We start from the raw sequence: 7,891 nt of genomic DNA, 5'->3' as shown, positions 1-7,891 counted from the left end.
ACAATAAAAAAAAAAAAAAACAAGTGGCTTTTGGACTTCACCTTAAGATGAGGGTTGGTTGCCAGGGGAACCAGCCATGTGATTAGAGGGCTGGAAACTTTAGTCCTACTTCCTGACATCCTGGGAGGGGAGGGGCCTGGAGGTTGAATCAGTTACCAATGGTCAGTGAATTAATCGATCATGCCTACATAACAAAATCTCCATGAAAACCCAAAAGGAGGGGGTTCAGAGAGCTTCTGGGTTGGTGAAGATGTGGAGATTTGGGAGAATGGTGACCTCAGAGAGGACCTGGAAGCTCCTTGCCCTTTCTCCACACCTTGCCCTGTGCGTCTCTTCCATTTGGCTGTTCCTGAGTTACATCCTTTCATAATAAACTGGTAATCTAGTAAATGAAGAGTTTCCTTGAATTCTGTGGGCTGCTCTAGCAAATTAGTTGAACCTAAGGAGGGGGTTGTCGGAACCTTCAATCTATAGCCTGTGGGTCAGGAGCCCTGCATTTGTGACTGCCATCTGAAATGGGGGTGGTGGGGCAGACTTGTGGGACTAAACACTTAACCTGTGGAAACTTATGCTATCTCCAGGTAGATGGTGTCAGAATTGAATTGAATTATAGGACACCCAGCTGGTGTTGGGAAATTCCTTGTTTGTTTGGACACCCACCCCCCTACCAAAACACACAATGGGATTGGGTGCAAAACCTTTTATTATCCCAAACAGAATCTCTATAACCATTAAGCAGTGAATCTCTATTACTCCTTTCCTTCAGCCCCTAGTAACCTAATCTACTTTCTCTCTCTCTGACTTTGCCAATTCTAGATACCTCATATAAGTGGAATTATATTTGCCCTTTAGTGTCTGGCTTATTTCACATAGCATAATGTCTTCAAGGTATATGCATATTATAGGATGTATCAGAATTTCACTCTATTTTTTATGGCTAAATAATATTCCATTTTTTGAATATAACACATTTTCTTTATTCATTCATCTATTTGTGGACACTGGAGTGTTTCCACCTTTTGCACATTGTGAATAATTTTGCGACGAACATTGGAGTATATGTATCTGTTTGAGGTCCTGCTTTCTATTCTCTTGGATATACACCTAGGATTGGAATTGCTGGGTCATATGATAATTCTATGGTTAGCTTTTTGAGGACCCACTAAACTGTTCTCCATTATGGCTGCACCATTTTACATTTGCACCGGCAATGCATAGAAGTTCCAGTTTCTCTACATCTTTGCCAACATTTGTCGTTTTGTTTTTTGATAATAATCATCCTCATGGATGTTAAGTAGTATCTCATTGTGGCTTTGATTTGCATTTCTTTAATGATTAGTGATGTTGAGCATCTTTTCATGTGCTTATTGGTCATTTGTATATCTTCTTTGGAGAAGCACCTATTCAAGTTATTTGCCCCTTTTAAAGTTGTTTGGGTTTTATTGTTATTGAGTCGTAGGAGTTCTCTATATATTCTAGATATTAATCTCCTATAAGATACATGATTTGCAAATATTTTCTTCCATTCTGGGACTGTGTCACTTGATAGTGTCTTTTGAGGCACAAAAGTTTTAAATTTCGATGAAGGCCAGTTTACCTGTTTTTTTTCTTCTGTTGTTTATGCTTTTGGTGTTATATTAAAAAAATAATTGCCAAATCCAATATTATAAAGATTTTCCCCTATGTTTCCGCCTAAGAGTTTTTTAGTCTTAGCTCTTATATCTAGGTCTTTGATCCATTTGAATTAATTTTTGTGTATGGAATAAGATAAGGGTCCAACTTCATTCTTTTGCATGTAGAGATCCAGTTTTCCCAACATAATTTGTTGAAAAGACTGTCCTTTCCCTATTGAATGTTCTCAATATCCTTGGCAAAAATCATTTGAACATTTATTCAAGGGTTTGTATCTAGGTGCTCTATTTTATTCCATTGGTCTGTCTTATGCCTGTGCGGCACTGTTTTTGATTACTCTAGCTTTCCCATAAGTTTTGAAATCAGGAAGTGTGAGTCAAACAACTTTGTTCTTCCTTTTCAGGATTGTTTGTCCATTCAGGGTCCCTTGACATTCTTATGAAATTTAGGATGTGTTTTTCCATTTCTGCAAAAAACATTGTTGGGATTTGATCAGGGTTGCATTGACTCTGTAGATCATTTTGGATGGTATTGTCACCTTATAATATTAAATCTTTCAATTCATGGACACAGAATGTTTTCCATTTATTTTTGTCTTCTTTAATTTCATTCATTAATGTTTTATAATTTTCTACATTTAAGACTTTTGCCTCCTTGGTTAATTTTATTCCTAAGTATTTTATTCTTTTTAATGCTATTGTAAATGCAATTGTTTTCACAATTTCCTATTTGTGTGGTTCATTATTGGTGTATGAAAACAACTGTGTTTTGTGGGTTCATTTTGCATATTGCTACTTTGCTTAACTCATTTATTAGTTCTAATAGGTTTTTTTGTGTGTGTGGAATCTTTAGGGTTTTCTATATATAAGATCATGTCATCTATGAACAGAGATCATTTTACTTCTTCTTTTCCAATTTGGATGCCTTTTATTTCTTTTTCTTGCCTAATTGCTCTGGCTAGAACTCCAAATACTATGTTGAGTAGAAATGGTAAAAACCAGCATCCTTGTTTTCTTCTTTATCTTAGGAGGAAAGCTTTTAGTCTTTCACCTTTGAGTATGATATTAGCTATGAGTTTTTCATATATGGCCTATTATGGGGCTGAATTACAGGTGTGTGACTTATGGATACAATTAATCATTTCAGGGGAAGCCAGGGATAGAGATGGGGTTATCCAGGAACAATCTGGGGAGGACCTTGTTGTCTGATGGTGCGGGCCTCTGTGAATTGCACGGGAGACCAACAAGGCTTTTGGGAATTTTATACCAGCAGAAATGCTGTCAACTTGGACTGAAGGAGACAGAGACAGGACTAGATTAAGGAAGGCCGTGGGATTTCTGGAATTCTACAGGATAGACCAATAAAGTTATCCAGCTGCAAACATGTATTATCATTGCAGAAATGAGAAAAAAGCCAGGGCTGATCCTGCCACCATGGGCTCTAAGGCACAGCTCAGGGGTCAGGGTTGCTTTTGGTTACAGAGGGGTGGGGCCACTGCCGAAGGTGGAGACGATGAACCTGGTGGTCCCAGCAGGCAGAGCCACCCAGGTGGATCCACCAAACAGAGCGTGGAGCCAAAGAGGATTACTACCATGTCTTAAACTCTAATAGAATCTGCCCAGCTAGGTTTTGGACTTGCTTGGGAGTTGTGACTCCTTTCCTTTTTTTTATTGAGGTATAATTGACATATAGTTATATTAGTTTCAGGTGTGCAACATAATGATTCTCTATTTGTATACAATGGGAAATAATCACCACAATAAGTCTAGTTATCATTGGTCACTATACATGGTTATACATTTTTTTTGTGTTGAGAACTTTTAAGATTTATTCTTAGCAACTTTCAAATATGCAATACATATTATTAACTATAGTTTTCATAACATACATTACATCCCCATGACTTATTTATTTTATAATGGGAAGTTTTTATCTTTTGAAACTCTTCACCCACTTCACCCTCTCCTCATGCCCCCCTCCCCTCTGACAACCACTAATTTGTTATCTCTATCCATGAGCTTGGGGTTTTTTGGGTTGTTATTGTCATAATTTGATTGTTGTCATAATTTGATTGTGTGTTTTGTTTTGTTTTAGATTCCACATGTAAGGGAAATCATAGCAACATGGTTGGTCCTTGAGGGCATTATGCTAACTGAAATAAGTTAGACAGAGAAAGACAAATTCCACGATTTCACTTGTATATGGACTCTAAAAAAACAAAACAAACAAATGTGACTCCTTTCCTTTTTTCTATTTCTCCCTATGGAGTGGGCATGTCTATCCTTTGTCTCACCATTATATTGGGGAAGCATATGACTTGTCTGGTTTTACAGATTCACAACTGGAGTTGAATTTTCCCTCAGGATAAGTCATACCTTGAGATTCCCACATACCTGATTTAGATGATATTTAGATGAGATTTTGGACTGAGAGTTGATACTGAAATGGGCTAAGACTTTGGGGCTGTTGGGATGGAGTGAACACATTTTACTTGTTAAAAGGACATATTTGGGGGATGCAGAAGGCAGAATGTTATAGGTTGAACTGTGTCCTGCCAAAATGCACATGTTGAAGTCCTAACACCCACTACCTCAGAATGTGACTGTATTTGGAGATAAGATGTTCAAAGAGGTAATTAAGTTAAAATAAGGTCGTATGGGTGGACCTTAATTCAATAAGGTTGATGTCTTTATAAAAAGAAGAGATTAGAACATAGACATGCACAGAGAGAAGATATGTGAAGACACAGGGAGAAGAAAACCATCTATAAGCCAGAGAGAGAGGCCTCACAATAAACTGATCTTGCTGACATCTTAATTGCAGACTTCTAGCCTCTGGGACTGTAAGAAAATACACTTCTGTTGTTTAAACCATTCAGCCTGCGGTACTTTGTTATGGCAGTCTTTGGCAAACTAATACATGGTTTTTATTATGTGGAAGTAATTTCCTTGTATTCCTAATTTGTTAACTGTTTTTAATCATGAAAAGGGTGTTGAATGTTGTCAAATGTTTTTTCTGCATCAACTGAGATGCTCATGTGGTTTTTCCCCCTTTCATTCTATTAATTGTTCTATTGCATTCATTGTTTTTTTTATGTTGAACCTTCCTTGCCCTCCAGGAATAAATCCAACTTGGTCACGATATATAATCATTTTAATGTGCTGCTGGTTTGTTGGTATTTTGTTGAGGATTTTTGCATCAACATTCATGAGGGATATTATTCTATACTTTTATCAATGGGTGGTACTGGTGAAACACTGGAAAGTGGGAAGAAGGGAGAAATGTTTTCTTCATCTTGGCTTCTGATAATGTCCCTAGCAGTGACAGCAATAATGGGAAATGAATGCAGTTCCAGGGTTCTTGGTCTAGCAATGCAGTTCCAGCAGTCATTCCAGAAGTCTTGGCAGTGTGGTATTTGTGGGCTCTGGCTCCAATGATGGCAGCCACAGTGGTGGGGCAACTTAGGCTCCCAGATTCTTGTGGCTTTGGTTGGAGTACGGACTCCTGGCATCCTGTGATGGGACAGCACTAGTTCCAAAGGCAAAGTCCCCCAAGAGTGGTAACACCTTCCTGGACTTGGTCAGTAACCTCATCTTCCCTGTTTCACTCCTCAAACCCTTCCATCACTTTTGTATTCAATTCTTATGTTCAATTTGTGGGGTTTGGATATTTAACATGGTTTCAATTTTTCTGATTGGGCATTGACTGAAACGTCTTCTATTTTTATTCTATTTGCTAATTTTTTTCCTAATCAGTTGTGGTTGTTGAATTTTATCAAATACATTTTTTGGCATCAGTCAAGATGATTATGGTTTTTTTCCCTCCTCTTTAATGTGTTTAAACAATAAATTGCAATAGAAGATTTCTTAAAGATAAATCATCTTTGCATTCTGGGGATAAACCCTACTTGATTGTATTTTTTTTTCTTTTCATGCATTGCTTGGTTCATTTACTAAAATTTAAATTAAGATTTTTTCTTCTTATTTTTTAAATTAAGATCTTAGTATTTATATGTATAAGTGAGATTATCAGGAGTTGACAACTTTTTTCCTGTAAAAGTCAAGGTAGTGAATATTTTACACTGTGCAACTATACATTCTTCACTGCAACTATTCAACTTGGCTGTTGTAGAATGAAAGCAGCCATTGTCAATACATAAACAGATGACTGTTGTGTGTGTTCCAATAAAACTTTATTTATGAACACTGAAATTTGAATTCCATATAATTTTCACATGTTACCAATATTATTCTTTCAAGTTTTTTTCAACCTTCGGAAATTGTAAAGACTATTCTTAGCCCACAGGTAATATAAAAACACTTGGCAGGCTGGATTTGTACACAGGCTGTTGTTTGCTGATCCCTGGTCTATATTTTTCTTGTTGGAGAATCATCCTCATCTAGTTTGGAATCAGTGTTATATTAATAGTGCTCAATGAACTTTGAAGTTTCTATGCTTTGGAACAGTTAAAATTACATGGGAATTATCCTTTCACTGAAGATGATAGAACTAGTTCATGAGACCACCTAGCCTTGGCACATTTATGGAAATTAGATTACTGAGTATTGTTTCCAATTTTTCTCTGGTTAAAGAAGTTCTTCTACTTATAAACTCTCAGCTTGTGAACCACTACAGAAATAAAGGTACACCAGCAGTCCATTGGTTCCTCCTGCCACCAGGATCACATTTGTGTTTGGAAAGACCACTCTGGCTGCGGTGTAGAGAATGGATTGGACTAGGATGAGTGTGGATGTGGGAGGGAAGCTGCTGTTGTCCAGGAAGAGGTGGTGGGGGCCATGACTGCAGCAGCTATTGGCAGATGAAAGAAGAGAAGTCAGATAGACTGCAAAAACATTTAGGAGGTGTGTTAAGGGTTTTCAAGGCTACTTCCATGTTCAGTGATTCACTAGGAGGACTTACAGGATTTGGCGTATAGTCCTACTCGTGGCTACGATTTATTACAGGGAATAGATCAAAGCAAGATCAGCAAAGGGAATGGTACGTGGAGTTGTGTCCAGAAGAAACCAGGTGAAGCTTCCAAGAGTCTTATCCCAGTGGAGTCACACAGGACCATTCTTAATTCTTCTAGCAACACATTGTGCCAACATGTGTGAAATGTGGTCCACCTGGAAGCCTGACTCAGCCCAGAATTCCAGGGTTTTTTTTCAACTGTCAGAAATGGAGGCACTGTCTGCCTAGCACATACCAAAATTTCAGAACCCCAGAAGGAAATCAGGTGTTCAGCACAAACCAAATTGTACAAATAGTTTAAGCTCAGTGAACCACTCTTATCAGGGTGCGGTCGAACTCCCCAAATCCAGCTTCCCAGACACCAGCCCAGGACAACCCTGTGAGCATGCCTTTCCGAGGATAACAGTCTTAGCCCTATAATGTTAGTTCTTTTCTATGTTTTCTGACCCCTAACTATGTTTCCTGCACAGGAAGTACATTCGATATTTTTCTACTGCCTTTCTACCCCAAGGTTAGAGACTTATTAAGGGTCTTAATGTTTAGGAGTAAATAGCTTTGTCATTGAGACATGTACCAAAGGATTCTCACGTTCCAGGTGAGGCAGGTGAAGTCCGCACAAACTGCTGCATCTTCATTAGGTTAATCAAAATATGATAACATTGAAGACTTCCTCTCCAACTTGCACAGGGTCAGGTACTGTGGGTACAAATGGTGAGCAAAACCAGCCATGGTCTGTGCCCTGATGGAGCTCACAGTCTAGTGAGGAAAGAGAGACATTAACTAAATAATCACAAGGAGAAATATTTAAAGACAAAATCTGAAATCTTCTGTGAAGGAAAGACATGTAGTACAATGAGAACAAAGTGTGGGCATCAAACATGGTCTGCAGGAGCAGGGAAAGTTGCTCCCAGGAAGGGGCGTTTGCACTGAGCCTTGTGGGATGAGTGGTAGGGGGCGTTGGTATTGGAGGTGGTGAGGAGAGGGAGGAGAGGTAGAGAAAGAGTCCTAGGGTTAACGCATAGGATAAAATAAATGAAATGTGTCAGAACCTCAGGGCACTGGAAGAACACCACCAATTTTTTTTTTTTTTTAATCTTCTCAAGTAGTTCTGTATCTGCTTACAGAGTTTCTACAAAGGGACTCTGAAGTTCTTCGGGGTAGCAGCTTAATTTCAGACCAACAAGAAAGGGATGTGGAGATGTAGCTGGGGGAGCTGGGAGCCCAAGCACATCTGCAAAGAGCTGCTCCGAGCAGAGGATCTGGGGCTTCTCTGATAAGCGGGGAGTTA

The sequence above is a fragment of the Leptonychotes weddellii genome, chromosome 6, assembly GCF_054177405.1.
Source record: "Leptonychotes weddellii isolate Sample4059 chromosome 6, ASM5417740v2, whole genome shotgun sequence".
Lineage (NCBI taxonomy): Eukaryota > Metazoa > Chordata > Mammalia > Carnivora > Phocidae > Leptonychotes > Leptonychotes weddellii.
This window is presented reverse-complemented; position numbering follows the sequence as displayed.